Source organism: Xiphias gladius, chromosome 24, assembly GCF_016859285.1.
Source record: "Xiphias gladius isolate SHS-SW01 ecotype Sanya breed wild chromosome 24, ASM1685928v1, whole genome shotgun sequence".
NCBI lineage: Eukaryota > Metazoa > Chordata > Actinopteri > Istiophoriformes > Xiphiidae > Xiphias > Xiphias gladius.
Window position 1 is genome coordinate 5555795 of NC_053423.1, and position 19822 is coordinate 5575616.

Sequence of the window (19822 nt, forward strand, 5' to 3'; positions counted from 1 at the left end):
GTGTGAAGTCGGATGTAAACAAAAGGAAGGGACCTTTAAATTGCGGCCCAAACGGTAGGCAGTTCTCGGCAATTACTCTGCTCTCCAAAAAAACCTGAAGTCAGTAACCTGCTGTTGTGCAAATGCAAAGAGGTGCTTCAAGAGCACCCTGATCTCTCCTCCACCTCCTTCTATTCACAGCTAGCCTGTGTTCTCCCTGCTCCATTAGTTCAGACACCACATCCATCCCGCCAAGCCTTGCACGGGGGAGGCAGAGCCAAGGACGTCACCGTCTGATGCTGTGTGTGTTCTTCTGTGTGCGTGTGTGTGTGTTTTGTATTGTGGTGGCGGTCGTTGGGGTGGAGTGTCGCATCTACGAAATGATGCAGCCAAGCATGAAATCACCTCTCTTCAGTTTTAAAGGGCTTACATGGATTTTTAATGATGAGCCCGTATCTTTTATATGCCAAATATACTCAATGACTCCATTCTTTTTTAATGCATATTTAACAGTAAGAAAGAGGATGTGACTATAACAAGATTAATGGGATATGCAAAGATTTAGGTGTCTCTCTCCTCAGGTTAACATTGAAGGTGTCAGGTTACATGAAGCAGCTCTTTGCAGTAACTCAGTGATTTTTGTGGGTTAAGCAAACTGGCCATCAGGATGAGAAAGGACAAATTATAATGGGACAAATCTTAAATCCTAATGAAAATTATTAGTTTAACCTCTAACACTTTATTATTAAGCATTTATAAGCAGTAACATAAACAGTTAATTAATAATTATAACATTCTGTACTGCTGTTGTGAGAAGATATGAGGACATTTTAAGTCATTATTATATCCTAATAATAACAATCATTTCTCCTAAAAAGTATCCATAACAGATGTATAAACAGTAAATGAATGCTTGATATCAAAACTGTGATCATATAATCATGTGTCTTGAGTTATTTTATCTATAAATAGTTGTTAACCTGATTTACATGTATAAAAACTGTTAAAAATGCTTTGTGATACATTATTAAATTGTTATCAGCCAATATATCAATATCTTTTAATTGTGATTCATAATAAACTATTCTAAACCCCAACCTACAAAGGATTAGAGCATGTGCATAACCATATCACACACTACAGAGCTGCAGTAAGATTTTATAATATCTTTCGATTACATATTCATGAAAATGAACAATTCAAACCCTAATCAAGCATGTGTATCCACCCATCCATTCATTTTTCTGTTTTTAGAGGTTCTTCAAGGAATCACTAGGAATATAAATTACTTTCCAGGAGTGTGATGTTGGACATTGATTATTTATACATCAAAGTCAGTGTGTGTTTTCTGCTGAGCATAACCGTGTAATGTTTAGAACTGGGGCTTATTCCAAGAAGCAGGTTTACTGAATAAAGCCTGAAACTTCTGCAAAACTTGAACATAATTCCATTTCTTGTTCTTGGGATAACATGGCCAATTTATCCAGATAACTCAGTAAATCTGATGTACTAATAAATACTTATTAATGTTGAGTCAACATAGTTGTTAACATGAATGTGCTTCTTATACAAAGCTCTGTGCATTATAATGGAAATATTTCCTGTGTTTTCATCATATTATCATATTCACCAAGCAAAACTTATTAATGATCCACAAACATACTTATTAACCATTCGATTTAACCAGTAAAATGATTTGAATGTGAAGCCGCAGCAGCCAGAAATGTGCAGTTACATTACTCACAATACAATCGGACCGCCGACAGTTCAGTTGGAAATTCGGTTGTGTTGTGCTAGTAGCTGCTAATGCAACCTCAAGCCTCGAGCCTCAAGCAGAGATGAAGTACAAAAATGAAGGAGGAAAAAAAAATCCTAGATTGGATTCACAAGTGTTGCTAAAGCCACACATTGGATGTGGTGGCTGCGAGTCATTAACACATGTTTAATAATAAAGTATCATCAATTGAAATATGATATGGATTTAACATTTTTAAGCAATTATAAGATATAACATTAGCATTATACATTAGCTGATAGCAATTAGACAGTGTGTTATAACTCATTTGTTAACTATTTATACACATGTAAAAATCATGTGTTTAATCAGCCATGTTTAATACCGCTTAAATTATGTATTTAAAACTCCTGAAATACAGTATATGATTATATACTGTGGGATTGCAGCTATTTTATACTCTGTTATCAAGCACTGTTATCAACTATTTATGCATTTATGATTGCTTCATAGCATGAGTTATAGTTATGAACAAATACATTAATAAACTTTTAAAATCGTCATTATATCTACTTACAACAACACTATAGTATGATATAGGGTGTTTATTACTGATTTTTTGGGTACTGTTTATAAGGGGTAAAATAAAATGCTAGCGTTTAACTTCATTTAAAGCAATTAAAGCATTTGGTTACTGTAAAAATTACAGTGTTAATTTTACAGTGTTCAGTTTCATCATAAGAAGAAAAAAATCAAACACATGGCAGACAAGGTGTTTGTTGGAGGTGGGATTGTATTTAATTTCATCAGGAGCACAGTAGCAGTTCCCATCAGCTCAGCACAATGAAAAAAATCACCAAGTCTGAGGCTTTACTGCCGGAGGGGAAAGCCAATCAAATTAATAACTTACTCTTCAACCCCACTGGGAGTCACTGCGTGCATGAATAGAGAAAACTGTATTTATAGTGGGGCATGACCCAATGATAAGCACCATGGGTGAAGTTTATTATTAAATTAATGGGAGCCGGTCACATGTTGCTTGTGTGGGGCAAAAAGCCAAAAATACATTTTAGGGTGAAGGAAAAAAATCAACACCCAGGGCATTAAAGAGAATTTTAGAAAATTTAAACCATTTTGGCATACTATTCAAAAGTCAAGACACTTAAGGAGTTTCACTTCAGGGTTCTAATTGTCTTAAGAGAAGATGGAGGGCACTGGCCATCAATGCCCCAATTTTCATCTGTATAGACATGCTGGAAATGTGCTTGCATTTGTGCTCCTTTTTAAACTTTACCTGAGCAGCTATTCTGCACTCACTGAAAAGACAATTTGCATGACATTCCTGCACCAAAGGCACTTTTTGTCAGTGTTGATGTGCGTGCCTGCGGCGCTCTGAAGAAGAGGGAAAGCTCATTGTCTGGGAAAAATGAGCTTCAGCATGTGTGACAAACACTTTCACTGGAGTCTTTACACAGCCCAGGGCTTCCTCGCCGGCACTCAAGCATGTTGCCACTGTCAGTGGGAATACTCACCTCTCCGGGCCACCGTTGTTCAGGTTACAAGTCAATAGAGGGAAATTGTATGCAAATGTGACCTTCAGTTAAATTCCCCATCTCTCTGCAATTTAGGACAGTTTGTTCAATTTTTATTCAAGTAACTCAACAATTGCTCTGCTTCCTGGACTAGAGGGAGAATCTCATAAGCTCAAATGTGTACATAGACAAGACAAGTTTTTTTTTTTTTTTAAAAACATTACAATATACAGAAAAGCTATACCCTCTGGGTATGGCTGTAAGAGAACTCATATTCAATTCAATTCAATTCAATTCAATTCAATTTTATTTATATAGCGCAACATACATTATCTCAAGGCACTTTACAGAGTAAAATAAATATTACAGAGAGAAACCCAACAGTTCCCACCATGAGCAAGGACTTGGTGACAGTGGAGAGGAAAAACTCCCTTTTCAAAGTAAAAAACCTCCAACAGAACTGGACTCAGGGTGGGCGTCCGTCTGCCTTAATCGATTGGGTTGAGAGGAGAGCAATGGGAGAGAGAGGAGAAAGAGGGGGGAGAGGGGAAGAGAGAAGAGAGAGAGACGAGGAACACCTGAATGTACTGTTGTATTCAAGCAGTGTTAGACTGGTTGTCATAATGATAATAATAATAGTGATACTTATAGGTGTAATAATGTTACGTAAATAATTATGATGATTAGTGGCAGATCCAGATCTTGCAGGTCCAGAGTCAGAGATACTTGAAGAATGAGGACAAGTAGAGAGAGGGCAGAGAGGAAAAGCACAAACTCTGGGAGAGAGAAGACACAAGGTTATTGACATGCAGTAGTGTGATATAAATGCATTGGGAGAGAGACAGAAAAAGAGAGAGAGAGAGAGAGAAAGAAAAAGTGCTCAGTGCATCATGGGAGTTCCCCCAGCAGCCTCGACCTGTAGCAGCATAACTAAGGGATGGTTCAGGGCTCACTCGAGCCGGCCCTAACTAATGCTTTATCAAAGAGGAAAGATTTAAACCTAATCTTGAATGTGGCGAACGTGTCTGCCTTTCAAACCCAAAATGGGAGCTGGTTCCACAGGAAAGGAGCCTAAAAGCTGAAGGCTCTGCCTCCCATTCTTCTCATGAAAACTCTAGGAACCACATATAAGCCTGCGTTCTGGAGCGCAGTATCCTAGTCGGCTAATAGGGTACTATGAGCTCCTTAAGATATGGCGGTGCCTGACCATTAAGGGCTTTGTACGTAAGGAGAAGGATTTTGAATCCTATTATGGATTTTACAGGGAGCCAATGCAGAGAAGCTCATATGGGAGAAATGTGATCTCTTTTTCTAGTTCCTGTCAGTACTCGCACTGCAACATTTTGGATCAACTGGGGGCTTTTCACAGAGTTATTGGGACATCCTGATAACAAGGACTTACAGTAGTCCATGAAGTTGTTTGGTTAAATTCAGACCCAAACGCAGTACTCAGTTCCAGTTCCAAAGCAGATCCATTGAGGAGTTGGTTTGGTGAGGTCTGGGGAAGCTGGGCCAGAGTTGGTAGCAGGGTAGGCAGGGCAGGTAGTGAGAGCTGGGATGTTGGCTGGAAGGCAGGCTGACCAGGAACATCGGGGAAGGCAGACTGTCCAGTTGCTGGGTGAGGCAGGCATAACAAGAACAGCAGAGTATAATTAACCTGAGGCACAGGTAAACACATAAATAAAGTTTAACAAAGTTCAAACAAAGAAAGTTCAGGCAACATGAGAGAAGTACAAACTAGAACTGGATTGATATTGTTAGCATTAGAGGTCTTCACAGGTCCACCTGAACCCAAGGATGTGAGACCTGACCTGGGATCTATACGGGTTTGGATCCACATTTCCTACGGTCAAACAGGTCTAGGTCAGGTCCCGTTCTATTGCTGCAGGTCCCAGGTCTGTTTAACATTGCATGTAATACCTGAGTGGATCTGAGCAGACCCGGCCATGATCAGACAGCGCTGATCATGATGGGAGTGCATATGTGGCAACGAGGTGGTATCAGATGACCTGAGTGTGTACCCCTGACGGAATGCCCTTGCTCAGGAGGTGAAGGGTCAGAGAGCAGCCGTGGCAACGAATGATAAATTGTTATTATAGTTCAAAAGGGCAAACCATCAAAGTTATCTTTATTCTGCTAGATGCAGCAAAGCTGATTCTAAATTAGTCACATTTGTCATCCATCACCATGACAGCAAGTAGACTTAAATATGAAATAACGAGTGGATTAGCCATGCTGTTTCAGTTGGCAGTAGGGAATAAAAGAGAATCTGGATCTGGATCTGGATGGACTTTCTTGGCAAATTAACATTAAAAAAAATTAACAATAACTTGTTAATAGCAATCAGCTTTGAAATCGGTGCTGATCGGGTTTGTGACTCCCAGCTGGGTTCAGGTCCGACATTTCTCAGTTCTGCATGGCTCCGGGACCAGCTTTCAAATAATAGATGAGTCTGGTCCGGGTTCTGGTCTGGCATTTCTCAGTTCTGCATGGCTCTGGGTCCCAGCTTTCTAGTAATAGATTGGTCTGGTTTGGTTTCGTGTAGTACATTTCCAGGTATTTTTGGGTTGGAACCAAAATTTTGGACCTGTGAAGACCTCTAGTTAGTATCAGGTTGGCAAACTGACCAATCTTGCGAAGACTGGAGTGTAGAGCCAGGGTATATATACTGCAAGAGCTGATTATTGGATGGATCCGAGGTGCGCAGATGAATTGGCAGCAGGAGGGAAAGGATCGCCACACCCAGACAAACACACACACAGTAAGAAAGAGAGGGACAAACTGGGGACAAACAAGAATACAAGGGAGGGGCAAAAACAACAGAAAAACTAGGCGTGGGAGAGGAACAGCTGATACCCTGACAGAAGTGGGCAGCCTTTTGAGACAGGATGTTTCTAATTTTCTCAGTATTGTGAAGGTGGAAGAAGGCTGTCCTAAAGACTTGTTTTAAGTTTGAGGCAAAGGACATGTATTGCTCAGAAATGACAAAAAGGTTCCTTGCAGTAGAACTGGAGGCCAATGTAATGTCATCCAAAGTAACTATATGATTAGATCATGTTTTTCTGAGGCAACAATGAAACCATTCCTCACATAATAATAATTTCCTTAAATACTGTGCATTGATCGGTCATGTGAAAGATAAATGACTGTAGGGACCATATTTAAAAAAAACATTATCATTCTTTTTTTCAAAAATATTATTAACAAAATATCATTACTCTTAGTCGATTCAAAAATCGCAAGAACAAAAAATCACAAATATGGAACATACAGTATAATATTATGATCAATACAGCCCTTCATTTGAACTCATCAATGGGAAATATAAAGGAACAAATTCTGTATTTTCACAACCTCAATATTCATACTAATCTTTCAAAACATGAGTAACTGTAACTAATTTCAATCTGCGTTTGAACTTAAATCACACCGATCCATGAACTAAATTTCTATTCTTCTATTCTTCATTCTAAAACTACAACACATCAGATTTAAATGAGGTCCCAAAATGGCTGATAAAGGTGTTCCTCAGGGATCAATATTAAGCCCACTGTTACTTACTCTGTACATAAATAATATTAATTCTCCAACTTGGCACTGTAATGTCCATTTTAATGCTGATGACCCAACCGCCTTGTACAGCGTGTGAACATCTTGCTCAAGGATTAAAGGTTCAAATTGGATTCTCGTAACAAACAGAGCTTTTTTGTCTCTCTCTAATGAAAACTTGATCTCAAAGAGATTTCCTAAAGCTTAAGAAACTAACTGTTACGAGTATTAGGGTCACTTTTGGTGGAAGAAAATTTACTTTTCAATAGTAAATTCCATATATGAGAATGAGAATTAAGCTCCAATTTTGGAAAATGTATGTTATAACATGAAAAAGTTGTACCATTACGAGAATGAAGTCATAATATCATATCATCATTGTAAAAAAACATAATAACATCATGAGAATAAAACTGTAATATCAAGAAAAACTACTAATTATAAAAATGTATTTAAAAAAATAATTATTAAATAATAATATTAAATAATGTCACAAGAGTAATGTGGTAGTTTTACAATATTAATGTCTGGGTATTTTGAGGAAAACATCATATTGTTATGAGATGCAAATTCTTAAATCAAGACAAAAGTCAAAATTGTAATTTTACAAGATTTAAAAGATATTTAAAATAAAGGTGTTTGTAAAAAAACATTATAATGTCATGAGAATAAAATTTGTGATTTTGCAAAAATAAAGTCATAATACTGAAAGAATAATATCACAACAAAGATGTAATTTTGAGAATACAGTTGCAATTTTACAAGAAAAAAAAACATTTGTTAGACTTCTCATTACCGTTAAGGTCAGACAGGGAGCAGGAGTGTGATATAAATTTGTTTAGGAAATGTCAACAGTTTATGGCTGACTGTAAAATGGACTATCTACCGTGACCATATGTTGTTGGTTGCATATATTAATTCTACAGTATTTGTCTATATACTTTTAATTTGAAGCTTCTGTGTTGGAGGTCCTTAGTGGATGGCCGTCTAGTCTTCACTGGATAGCTTTCAAGGAGTCTGCCATGTTGTAGTGTAAACACAAAACTTCACAAACATGTTGGTGAAGGCACCATGCTCAAACATGTTGGTTCAACAAAGTCCACAACCTTTGTGTAAAGGACCTCTTTGAGGAGGGTCCTATATTGTTTCATGTATTGAAGGCTGTTTTGAAAACACAAATTTTAGGGCTGAGAAGTATGAATCAAGAAGAAGATTAACTTTGAGTGGTTGTTTTGGTTGATGGAGCTTCTGGCTGTTACAAACTGCAGAATTTCATCACTTATTGATGGCCAGAAGACTTTCTCCTGCCCTTCCATTGTTGCTTCCACTCCTCTGTTCCCTTTGTATAGTACTGTCAAGTACTTTGAGTGCAGTGATTTAGGTATAAATGCTCTGTTCCCTTTTAGTATACTGTTGTTCTCAACAGTCAGGTCATCAGGGAAACCAAAGAATGGTCTCACCACATCTGGGATGCTGCAGGCACATGTTGGCCGGCCTTTTTGAATGATGCATCTAAGTGATTTTGAGTGGTATCCGCTGCTGTGTGTTTGCAGACTTCCTCCAGGCATCTGCTGGACAGCCATCACCTCAAACTCATTTCGTTCCTCTTTCTGTCTTTCAGTGCAGGAAAAAAGTGTCAGAGTGCTTTACCTTCCTTTGTAAAAAAAAAAGTCTGAAGTCTTTCCGTAGCCTCAACAGTGTACACTGCAAACATGCTCGGATCATGTGAAATGACTTCTTATGGATTGCTACCAAAGACAAGGTGATCAGAATAATTTTATAGCATATACAGCCACAACCTCATCACCGAACAAGGACATCAACACACTGAAAAATGCTACTCTAATTTATAAACTTTCCAGTGGTTCTATTACTACCTTTCTAACTGTGAACATTGTGTGATTATTGACACTGAGAAATCATCTTTCTTAGAGAGTAACACAGGAGTCCTACAGGGTTCTGTTCCTGGTTCTGGTAATGGGATGCATCTTGTGTTGTAGCTTGCATCACTGCTGATGGTGATTGTTGCTCTTGTTAGACCATGCGTTTTACCTTTAACTTTGTTACATATTTAAGTACGGAGAAAACATTTTTGTGTTGTTCGGTGATTTCACCTACAGTATTTGGCAGATGTGTATGACTTTCCCTGATTTAGATCAGACTCCTTGCAGGACACGTTTGATATTGTCGCTGCTAAATCCACAAACCAGTCTGTCCGGAATACGCTTATTCCGTATTGCAGCAGAATGACAGTTTTCGGTTTAATAGTGCACATACAGTATACTTCAGTTCAGGATGTTGATTACTTGAATTTGTTGTTGTGTCTCCATTACATTTTGGCTTACAAAATTATTCACCAATTCATTCACCACCACTGTATTGGGGTGTCAGCAGAAATCTCAGCCTTATATCTCAATACCTGGCCTAATGCTACCAAAATTACCTACGTTGCTAGAAATCATGGGAGGTGACTAAAAAGTATCTTTTTCTGTGATTTGGGTGGACTGACCCTTAATTAATTCTGTATGTTTTGCATGCTTGTGTGCCATGTATTCAAACATGTTCTTATTGCCTTTAAATATCATCCTTTCATTTGATGTTATGGGGCTCTTATTTCCCCACCTCAATGTACTGTTGGTAATTTGAAAAGACTGAATTTGACTCTTTTTTTGAGCCATCCATCCACCCCAACCCCCACTTTCTCCTAACAATGACTTTGTTCCTCTATGTGCTGTACTACGTAACTTAACGTCAACTAGCTTCCTCCTACTATTGCCACTAGAGGACCCTTAGCAATAAAACGTAACTATGGATCGTAATAAGCTGCTTTCACAGATGACCTATGGGGTCATTTTTTTACAGGAGGACAGTCTCTCTGGCACTGATGTAATTGAATGTAAAAGACTTAGGTGTCTAAGCACAGTCAGGTTTTTTCTGGTCTCCAAAAAATTGCATGCACTTAATTTTCTTGGCATTTCCAGTTAAACAGCAGCAATGTAAAATACCCACATTTTACTGTGAAAAAATTGAATGGTTTTTGCATAATTCTGCTTCAATAAGGTGACTATTTGTTTAAAGTGAGATGCATTGCTCTGAGCAGAAATTAAACTGGCTGTAGCTCGCAGTACAGAGTGGAGGGACTGGTATTGGATGGTTTATTGTTCAGATCTGTTGAACACCTTTATGTGATCAGCTGAATGGTATATATATATATATATATATATATATACACACACACACACACACACACATACACACACATATAAATATTCACATATTTACATATATATGTGTGTATATTTTTATACATATATATTTGAACATATATAAATGTGTATATATATATATATATATATATATATATATATATATATATATATATATATATATATATATATATATATATGTAAGATTGACAAAAATAATAGCCAAAACACCAAACATTATTTGTTATCAAATGTACATAGATTCTTGATAATTATACACACACAGACACACACACACACACACACAGACACACACTCACTTTTTTAAGATAAACACTGTTTTTCTGAGTTCTGACAAAATTGCAGTTTTTGTGACCAGTTCTCTGGCAAATCAGATTCCTTTACCTCTATAAATTAAAATTCTCAATTTACCAGGTGAAATACAAGTTCTAGAAGAGTAAAAGGTCATTTTCATGTTTTCAGTTCCGCAGTTCTTTTGTACAAATAATACCATGTGCTTTTCCATCGCTGTTAATAATAATATTTGCTTCAGCTTGCCTGCTTGTGCAAAAAAAAACTCCCTATAAGGAAACAGGGGAAGGGGGGAAAAAAAGAAAAAGCAGAAATATGGTATTTATTCCATAATCTCTGAGCTCTGACTCCACATTATTTGACAGCTGAAAGTTTGTGGGCAGGGCAGACAGATAGCCAGTCTGAGACGATTTGTCATGCAGGGCCCAGCGGGTTCATTCAGTTTCAGATACTCTGGCCCAATGTTTTCCTCACTGACAGGATTGTGAGAACTATTTGTCACAGCTCTATTTAGCGCTCGGATTGGTTGTCTGCTCTCTGTATGGATGTTTGTTTCCTCCTTTCCAACTTCAGTTACATATGAAGACAGAGGTACATATTCTCCAAACGTTTGCCAACCAAACTCACCAAATCAGAACAGAATGGTTAAAAATAATGCATAATAATGCACATAATTATTTTTCTCATTTAATATTTTTCAGGCAAATTGAGATTGCACTCGATTTATTGACACTTTGCAGCTCAAACCCCACCAAATCATTATATTTCATAAAATATAGATTGAAGCTTGTATAAAGACTTTAGCAGTGGGTTTTGACTTTGGACAGCGACTGCTTTCTAAAATCTAGCAGGTATATACCAGCCATACTAACACATTACAGAATAGATGTGCTCAGAGGTTACCGCCTATGTACTTGGCCATATAAAAGACAAATATTAGCGTTATATACCCTATTTTTACCATGACCAGAAGAATGTGCGTCCAATATTAACTCTATTTTCAGCTGCCTGCTGTGTCTGGAAATGGGGGTTGGAAATGGAAATGGGAGGGTTCATCAAAGTGAGTGATCCCTTTCAAATTACACCTAGTCATTTGACACACTATTAATATAAAAACATTGACTAGTTCAACTTTAATGCCTCATTGACAGTATATATGCATTAAAATTTGGATCACATTCAAATATTGCCCATTCCTTTCATTTTATGGTAGAAATACAACGTATCTTGCATACAAAGAATGCTAGTAAGGACTGAAGTGAATAAATCAATGTAAGACTGATTGAATTTTCTTCATCAACTCAATAGGGATTTGTTGCCACCTAGTTCTTCACACTCCGATTGTGAGCCAGACAGTCAGGTCAGTAGATCGAGCTGCTCCTTCCTCGGGATCCTCTCTGATTTCATGCTCCAATCATTTGTTTCGTGGGGGTACAAAGCACATGCCTGTCAGACCGGAGACCGGGGTTTCCATCCACAGACCTGTCTGTGGTTTAGGCAACAAAAGCACTTTGATTTAAGGTTGGGGAAAGATTGTGGTTTTGGTTAAATATAAATGAACATGTTGTTTCTGAAGTCACTGTGAACTTTTTCTCTATTAAAGCAGATCTTTCCTGAACCTTAACCTTAAGAGCCCTGTGAGAGTCTAAACATAACCATAAAAAGGTGCAGTAATGCTGGAGTCACTACAAGTGGATATTGTACTGCAAAATCGGATATTTTTGGTGGAAAACAAATATGTTGTCTGTGACATTTGAGGGCTTTGCCACAGCCTCTGCAAAATAACAATGTGTTTGAAAGGAAGTCTGTATTATATCAAACTAACAACGACTGCCAACAAAGGTTCAGTTTGTTACTGGAAAACCAATGGCAACCAACTTCAGTATTACTTTAGCTTGTGTTTACCTCTCCTACTCCCTCCCTCCATTTCTTTCCTGCTCTTTATCTCTCTTCCTTTGACTCTCACTTCAGAAAACGAACTGTATTAAATTAACTGTGTTGGCATCCACAGGGAAATCAATAGACAAAGGGGCTGGGATTGAATAACTTTGCTGTTTCAAAGGTATTTTTTTGATTGAACGGGAGAAAGTTACATTGCTTGTATGGATTTTTTACCTCTTAATATTTCTTTTTCCTTTATAGTTCAAATTAAAATCATTGAACTTAGTGTTGTACCTGGGTATGGATAAGAAATTAACAAGAGGATAAGAGCTAAAAAGATGCACTGGTACCTTGAAAAACCAAGCACACAAGCTCACACTTACATTTCATACAGTTAGTTGGCACTCAAATCCAGATCAATTTAGAATAAAAACTCGCACACACAGATAGTTTTGTTGTCATTGTTTTAGATGTCATGGGATTTGGTAGGTGCGAGCAAAGTCAGCACAAACACACAGCACTGTTGTAGCTCTATCACAAATAAATGAAGTGCTGCCTTCTGCATGATATAGGAATCTACTTTTGCACAAAATACAGCGAGAGAAGCTTTGCAATTACATTGTGGTATTGCTCACTTCTGATCTGATTTATGGTAGCCCTTTTATCTAATTGACAATAATGCTCATGTTTTACTGCTCTGCTTTACATCATAGATAAGTTTAATGGCTTTGAAAAATTTGTCATACTAATCTAAGATACAGTATGTGAGCAGTGGAGTGAGGTGGATAGATATTCAAAAGAAAAAAAAATCTTATCCTATTACCTTTTGTGGCATAGGAACAAGTTTTAAAATGAATATGACTGAAATGCAAAAGAAGTTCAGAAAGTGACTTAAGTATTGAAAAGCATCAGAGATCTGAGAGTAAAACTGGATACATTAAATGTGTTTGCAGCAAAAATCAGATTGGCCTCTGGGTGTCTGAGCCACATCTCCTAAAAATGATCATACAGTGTAAAGTAAAAAAATGTTGTTCGTAATTCATTTCTGAGGAAACACAATTGCTGTCAACCAGCAATGTTTTTTTCAGCTGTTATGTGCAAATGTTCTTTAATCACACTGAAGTTGTAAGGAGGTGGGCTGGATGGTGGTCCTGAACCCCTTGTGTGGTTAGATTTGGGCTATGAAAAACACTTTGGCTAAGGGAAAGATTGTGGTCAAGTTTTATGTGACCGTTTCAATCTTTAACCATGATCAAAATTTTTTCCCAACCCTAAAAATATCATGCTTTAGTTGCAACACACAGCAAATATTGAAGGAAAATGATGATGGCGGTGTTAGATGAAACACAGCAATCTATCCACTAGCTGTCAAAACGTTTCACTCAAAACTGCATCCCAACCTCATAATGGTGCAAGAGCCAAAGTGGGATCCCCATTCATTCATCCATTCATCCATTCATCCATTCATCTATTCATCGCCAGATGGACATGAATGTCAATAATAAATGCAATCAGTATTATCAGCTTAAAGAGCAACTTGAATTCCAAACTGAATTTATACTTTGGGTTTCAGGGAGATTTTGCTTTTAAAAGTCAGTGTATGAGTTCATATATTTTACAAGTTATAATAGGAAAAATTAAGAGAAAAAGCAAGTGTTTAAGGTTTTTAGATTTAGATTTAAGATGAAAGTTTTTTCCTTTCTTTTTGGTTACATTGCGTTGATCATAGTAGTGAGTCTTGGCTGTTGTAATATAGTCAGTGAGTCTTTCTTCGAAACAGTGATAGGTGTTGTGAGCTATAAAGATGGTGAGTACAAAGCACCTGCCCAACTCTCCACTGGTCATCTCACAACTGTGTTTCTCACCAGTGGCCGTTATTTATCCTCATCCGGAAACATTTACAGCTGCAGACGTTATGTTAGAGTCGAAAACCCCTTCATTAATAACTTACAAATATTTACAACTGCATTTTGCTACAGAACCACATAGACGCTTAAGGAATTTTAAGCGGCACTGTACACTGATTACAGCCTGAATTCAGGGCTGTATTGCCGTCTTATTATGCAGGAGGAGCAGAGCAGGAAGACAAATGGAGGAGTTAATGATGTCATTCCTTCCAAGAAAGAGATTTATGATGTCATCTTGTGATACATTTCTTTTGGTGGGTTTGTTCCAGGTGATTTGTGATTTTGGTAAGTGCCAGGGAGGAGACAGACGTGCGGTGGGCCTTATAATGGAATTAATGTGGATTCACAACAAGGCCTCGATTTCACCTCCACACTGAATTCCTTTAGTGCTGCATCGGCCTATGTATGTGAAAAAGTTTTTCTTTGGTGTACAGTATGGAGCATCTTTGAAGTTTATTTTTCATATCATTAATTTATTACAGTTTTTTGAACATAAGTAAGAAGCATATGACAATCCTCGAAAACAACACAATCCTCAAAAGGTGACGAAACATTTTCTTAATTATTCAGCTACAAGCTACAGTACTCAGAGGGCAGAAATGTCAAAGTGGCCATCGGTTCGGGAGCTCCTGAGCTTTACCAAACTGACTGCGCGGGTTGAAAGCTCCACTACGTGCGACCTGCATGTCTGCTGAATATGTGCCTGCCTACTTAGTGTCAGATGAAAATTAATAGACATAGATGTACTCCACAGCTTAGGATAATCACGTAGCCCTTGGGGCAGGGGAGAAAGAAAACCACAGTCTAAATGTCTCATTAATTCAAATTCAGGGAGGTCATGGCAAGGTTTTGCCTTCGTGGCACTGACATTTTAATCAGAAGTCCACCCAAGTCTCCATTAATGGAATAATGGAGATTATGATAGCGGACACTGTAATAATACCTTAGCACATTTGGAGTGAGTTTCTTCACTGATTCTGCTCTCACTGGAATCCACCTGTGTGAGATATCCCAGCACTGATCGCTGCTCTGCTGATACTGACGAGATATTTTTCTCCGTACTCTGCTTGTCCCAGCTGGAGAAATACCTCCCTCAGATGTGAGTGCCATTTCAGCAACATTTAATTTATAGCCCAAGGATCCACTAAATGACACAGATACATTTGAGCTGCAAAGGAGGAGTGTTGCAGAGATAGGTCCAGTAATTCAATAATCCACCTTTCACAGATACAAAAAGCAGTCTTTACGGGGGACGTTTTTATTTCGATCTCTCACTCTGTATGAGTATCTCAGAGAGAGACAGACATTGTCCCACTTCCATGAATCACTGCCTACTTGAAGCAGAATAAATCCTGTAAAAACTGTTGTAGCTTTCAATCAGTTTTTAAATACATAAATAAGTCTCCTCCAAAGCTAAAAACAAACAAACAGTGAGAATCAGGTGCAATTCTGCTCCATGAAGGGTAAACGGTGAAAGACAATTTTCTAAGTACAAGTATTGTCTAGCGCTGGTGTGTTTGCTCACATGTGTGTTTTTAATTAACAATTTAAAACATGTTCATGTTGACTTTGTGAATGGGACCTCGTGTGCATAAAAGAGAAGATGTGTCATGCATATATCCAAATGGAGTAATTGCAGATAAGGAAGAGATTAGAATAAATTTCATTCCTGTTATCGAGGCTGGATTATCCCAGCAGGAACCCCAGGGACAGACCCAACTTCCCCCACCCCATCCCCACCGCTTTCACCCTCCCCCACCCAGCGCTCAATCACCATTCTACCCTGTGAATGAACCCAGAATGTTTACTGTATCTCATCCAGCTGACTACTGTCTCTTCAGCCACTGTTTCATCCACATTGTTTCGAAATCTCTCAGTGGAGGACCATTTCATCACCTTTTTAAATCACCTTTGTGTCAAGCAATTTTCAGCTGCTTCTGTAACCTTTATTTCCGATTTGAAAAGTAATCTAGTTTAAATGATAATAAAACATTTAAAAACATAATAGGTTCTTTAACAAAATGAGAATGTGTTCAAATTCAGCCATGGTATTATGTAAATTCCTGTTCGAATAGATTAACTGTGTTACTACACACTGGGTCTTGGGGAGACTGCATTTATACTGTATATCATTCTTGGCCTAAAATAACAGTCATATATCATATCACATGATCTTTACCAGTGCATGGAGTTGTCAAATTTCCATTATTCCTGAGCAGTTTTAAGATTTCTCATCCATGTTGGCTGACGAGTTGAGCTTCAAAAGTTAATTCTTAACACTGAGAATAGCCTTTTACCCAAGTTCATGTGATACGAGAGAAAGCTCCGAAACAGCTACTATACGGAACTTGTGGTGACATTATTTTGTCTACATAAATATTTTTTTAGGATATATATAAACATCCATTTAATTCTGCTTTCTGCACAAACCCAGGCAGACAAACTGAGGCTACACTGTCATGCTAAGAAACCCCCATTAGTGAGGATCTCTTGTATAAAGAGTCAGATATCATTCAGTCAGACAATAAGATGGGAATATTGTGTTCACCTGTTTATTCATGGCAATAGAGACACTCAGTAACAGGGTATCAAAAGTTCACATAAACAGTTTAACCTGAGTAAGACCTTAACTGGGGCGAACCCGGTTGTTAAGTTACTCAGAGCGTGTAAAAACAGCTGATGATTCCCCAAACGACATGACAGACAAACACATATTTCCTTTCTATCGGTGGCCTCCTCCACACACAATTCAGACCAGTTGTTTCCAGCCTTGGCTTTGTCTGTGTACCTGCAAGGTCACTCTTAAGGATTTTTACTAATAACCTGCATCTACTTCAGGCAACGTTTAAACTCTTTAAGCGGATTATAACACGGCACGGGGCAACAAAATGAGTCTGCAATAACTCATTAAGGCTCAGCATTCGAAAAAGCTGAGAACATAATTCAATACATTATCTGAGGTTATTGATTACAAATCTCAAAATCCAACAGAAAACAGATTCACCCACACATTCATATCAAAAGAGCCCAATGCTAAATTTAAGAGGTGAACAGAAATAGAGATGAGAGATGATATGGCTTCTATTCATAGAGGGAAGCTCTACAGTAGCTTGTCATGTTGAGTAATAAAGACTATAATAGCTACTAAACTGAGAAGCCTATAAAATTTCAATGCGAAAAGTTGTAATTCATTTATATCACTGATATAAAATGTAATTTAACAAGACTAAGGATCTAAATCCTTACTAGCAGCCCTTAAAGGCTGCAGTGTTTATGACATGGTACAACACTGAAGTCAATACAAAGGTAGATAACAGAAGGAACTAGTTGCTGATGATTTTATTTTTCTTGAACTGTGGGCTAATTCAAGATCACATACAGTTTCGAAGCAGAAAAGGTCATCGACAACATGCACACCTTGCAGCTCAAAAGTCATAGATGTAGATGTAGTTGTTTCAAATCTCAGTGTGCACGATGAACAGTACGTTGAGGCTAACATTAATGTTCTTTGGCCAGCTACTGTGTGGCTTAAAGTGACCCCAGCTCAGAGCTAGCATTAATTAGTTAAAAACTTCAGTCACTGAGGGCATTTCTTTTTTCCTTTTTTTTTTCCGATCCCTCAGTGGATCATTCTTAACCTTTTGCAAGGGAGTAATGGAACAGTCAGTTCTAGTTTTCACCTTTTAGTTTTCAAGTTTTATTTTACAGTCTGCACACCTCCAACTTCTCACTAGGGTAACCAACTTTCTTGTACTCTCCTGTTGTGTGGAAAATGACTTGCGCTGCGTGCAGCATTAGCATGGCAGCAGTGTGAGTAAAAATTTTCCTGAGGGTAGCGCACTGTTACTGGAATGGAAAGGATTTATCCCTTTGTGCAGTAGTTTTATGGCAATCTGCCTTTATGGTACATTTTGTGTCCAGGGGAAGATTTTGACCTGATGATAGCACTAGGGAAAGTTTACAGGGTCGCCGATGGACACATCGGATTAATAGGATTCATTTTTGTGACCGTGATAATTGAGCACATTTCATGAAAATCCAGCCACCGTGTTTAGGATACAGTGCCTTGTCACGGTCAAGTGTTTTGGACAAGGGGACATTTTGATGATGGCACTAGAGGAAAGGTCAGAGACTCACCTAAATGATTAGAAATAATCTCCTTGAGACCATAAAATGTCCTACCAAATGTTATGGCCAGTTGTTACTGGGCGTTCTAAGGCCCGGCAATCAGTGTCATGATTGCCAGTATCTTTCCTTTCACATGACATGTAGTGATTGAATATAAACCTGTGTTCATATTATTTGCTCCTTAACCAAACCAAAACAACCACAAAGACACTGCAACAGAAAATATATTTGATTTGATCTTCTCCCAGGTAGTGGTAAGCTGTCCTTTTGTGGTCTGTGTCGGGCTCTAAAGTGGCAACCTTGTGTGTCAGAATGGAAGGAAACTGTTCGCTCCTAAGCAGCGTACATATTTTGATATAGATTGCAGCCTATTGTCACTTCTCAAGGAGATTAGCTAAATTACCCCCCCAATAATTGGGACCTGCACTTAAGTGGAACTCCACTGTGAGGGAAGATTTAAAATTCCATTAGTGTAAATGACAGCACGGCAGTGGGTTTAAGACGTGTCTCATCTGATCAGCGTCCAAAATGTTCAAGGTAATTGATGATGAAAAAAATTAGCCTGGCACTGCAGGGTGATTGATACCAATGGCTCTCTAATTACAGAGCGCTGCGCCTTTCCGAAAGGCCCTTGCACTTATGCATTGTTGGAAAATCTCTGCCCTTTTCCTCTCGACTCAAAGAACAAGTGACAGGGGATCATAATTTTCATTTATGGTGTACGCATGTGGTCTAATCACACAGTGACTCCTGAGTCACTGTAAGACTTTTAGTTTCCTTTCATTCTCACTACCTCTCTTCCTTATTATTACATGTAATTTGAGCCAATTTTGTAGGAAATACAGATTTTCTTTGACTCATATGATAAACTAAACTTTGTCCTTTTCAGGGCTCTATAGAGGTATAGTGGAGTTGAAGGGTTTAGAAGGTAGTTGCTGATATGATTAATCACTTACTAAGATATGATCTTCAAGTGTGACTCATGCCGACGATACTACACAATGTAACCACACTAATATTTCAACGTTTCCCTCATGACTCATTTCATAGTTGGATAAAAATAGTCTTGCCACTATTTTTCTAGCATTGTCTCTGCTAATGTTTATGCAAAATGTGCAAACTGATTAATTACATTCATTACAAAGACTCCATATAGTGAAAATGTGAGCACCTGTTAAATTTAATCCTCCCAGTTGTTGTTTGCTGTTATCCCCATAGGTCACAGCACATTCCTGATATTTTTCTATGATGTACTTCTATCTTCTGAGGAATGTGTTTTAAAAGTCAGGGAAATATATTGTTTTTTAAGTTTTAAAGACAGAAATTCAAGCCTGGATATTTGCTCATTTTATCGCAAGATCTCCGTGCCCCTTGTTCACCATCTCCAGCCGCCTTCTCCACCGCTGCAAGAGAACAAGGTCTCATCAGCTGCTTTATTTCACACTTCACTTGCCATATTCTTCACCGAGCAGGACCTCCAACTCATCAGAGCCCCACGCCAGCTACAGAAATGTTATGCAAATGTTCCTGTGGTATGTGAAAAGTGGAGAGGAGGGTAAGCATATTGGAGTACAACCCTCATCCACTACTGCA